Raw genomic sequence first — 2,095 nt, forward strand, 5'->3', positions numbered from 1 at the left:
GAGTGTATTTAATTAAATATAAGGAACTGTGTTACATTTAAGTTAGAGAAGCAGACTTTTACACTTCGATTCCTCCTAGAAATGGAGACAATTTCTTAACCCTTTTTACATGTGTGTATGTGGCCAGAGAGGCCCCCGCTGATAGAGTACAGGCAGATTTTATGTAAAGGCAAAAGGATTAATGCCTGTTCTGAATAGCCACATAGGCTGGTGAGGAGAAAGCCTACTCTCATAAGTCAGGCTTCATCCATGCGTAGTGCAAATTTTAACCAAATGTTCAGAGTATCAGTGAATGAATGTGCTCCATCTACTACTTCTTCTTCTACTTTCAGCTGATCCCGTTAGAGGTCGCCACAGCGAATCATCTGTTTCCACCGAACTCTATCCTTGGCATCCTCTACTCTCACACCATTTAACTTCATGTCCTCTTTTAGCACATCCATATATCTCCTCTTTGGCCTTCCTCTTGACCTCTTGCCTGGCAGCTCCATCTCCAACATCCTTTTACCAATATAACCACTATCCCTCCTCTGCACATGTCCAAACCATCTCAATCTGGCCTCTCTGACCTTGTCCCCAAAACAGCCGACCTGAGCTGCTGTTTTGATATTTTGGAACCTATTGATATAAAACAAATATTTGCCCGGACTTTTAACCTTGACCAAGTTTGTTTGATCACCTAATTTCGATAAGGTTAAAGGTGTATGCAGTGAGGAATACTAGTGAAAACAGGAGGCACAAATGTTATTTAATATCAAATATAAATGTATCTGATATACAGAGACCCTTAGTGATGACGTATTTTTGTAGGCCAACCCAGAAGTTAGCATCTCCCTGGTTCCCTCGATAAAAAGCAAGTGGGATTTTTCCATAGGATTCTGGATTATTGCAGAAAATAAGGTCTGTGACAAACAACAGTTTATCAAAGTTACACATTTGGTTCAGTAAGATAATCACCACAAGTGAACACTCAAGAATTAAATCCTTCTTTTCTACGAAGAACCTGGAAACGGTCACTCATACCTTCATTTCATCTCAGTTAGATTATTATAACTCACTCCTGTCAACACAACCTGTCCAAGCTCCAACTAGCCCAGAATACTGCTGCAAGGCTTCTTAGTAAATCAAAAAGAAAACCCATATAAATTCACTCTGGCCACCCATCTTTAAGCTTTCATTTAAAGCACTTGTGGACTTGGTCCCTGTTTATATCTTTGAGCTACTAACCCCTTATGGACTCGTATGCAGTCTGATATCCCCTGTTGGAGGGGAATTGGTGACACTCAGGTCAGCGGCCTTTGGTGTCAGGATTGACTTTAGAATGAATGGCTGGAGGAGACCAGACAGGGTGCTTCTGCTCCAGCTTTTAAAGCTCTCTGGAAAACTTTTTAAAAACAATCTTTTCTTCAGAATCAGCTTTATTGGCCAGGTGTGATGGCCACACAAGGAATTTGACTCAGGTACTTCGGCTCTCAATGTGCAAAACAGTAAACCAGCATAAGGCTGTGTAATATAACAAAATAGCAGTATTAACATCAACAAACAGTGCAAACAATGCAGGAAAAGCAGTATAAACAGACAGTAAACAATGCAGACAACAACAGAATGTTCACTGAAATGAGATAAATAGGGATAAATAGTACTTAAGAACTAGAGACCTGTTCAAGTCTGTATAAACTGTACGAGGTATATTTACAGGTAGTGAGTGATTTTATTTTTTTATGTTCTGTGTTTATGTTTTTATTTTACAGTCGTGTTTTTATTAAAATATGTTTTTACCTTTCTTGTTTTTTAAATGAATTTTTGGGGGGATTTCACCTTTATTATTTATATACACACAAACTAGCTCACTACGAGGTGGACACTAAATCGAGGAGAAAGATGGGGAGACTTGTGACCTAGGTCAGCGGTTGGACTTGATTCACTGATGTCAAGCCCACATTGTGCCTGGTATTTGATGCACCACACCATAAATATTTGCCTATCATCGGGCCCATTAGTCATGTGTCATTCACAAACGATTCGTTCACTTTGAACAAATCTTTCCCATGACTCGAGAACATTGGGTCATCTCGGGGAGTGATTTGTTCATTTT

At 39.5% G+C, this 2,095-nt stretch overlaps 1 protein-coding gene across 2 annotated transcripts in view; it reads right to left on the bottom strand.

Moving 5' to 3' along the window:
- Window positions 1–2,095, bottom strand: part of LOC109971379 (phospholipid phosphatase-related protein type 4-like) — an 81,993-nt gene that overhangs the window by 44,040 nt on the left and 35,858 nt on the right. The gene's annotated exons all lie outside the window — the stretch shown is intronic.

The sequence above is a fragment of the Monopterus albus genome, unplaced genomic scaffold (assembly GCF_001952655.1).
Source record: "Monopterus albus unplaced genomic scaffold, M_albus_1.0 scaffold223.1, whole genome shotgun sequence".
In the NCBI taxonomy this organism is placed as follows: Eukaryota; Metazoa; Chordata; class Actinopteri; order Synbranchiformes; family Synbranchidae; genus Monopterus; species Monopterus albus.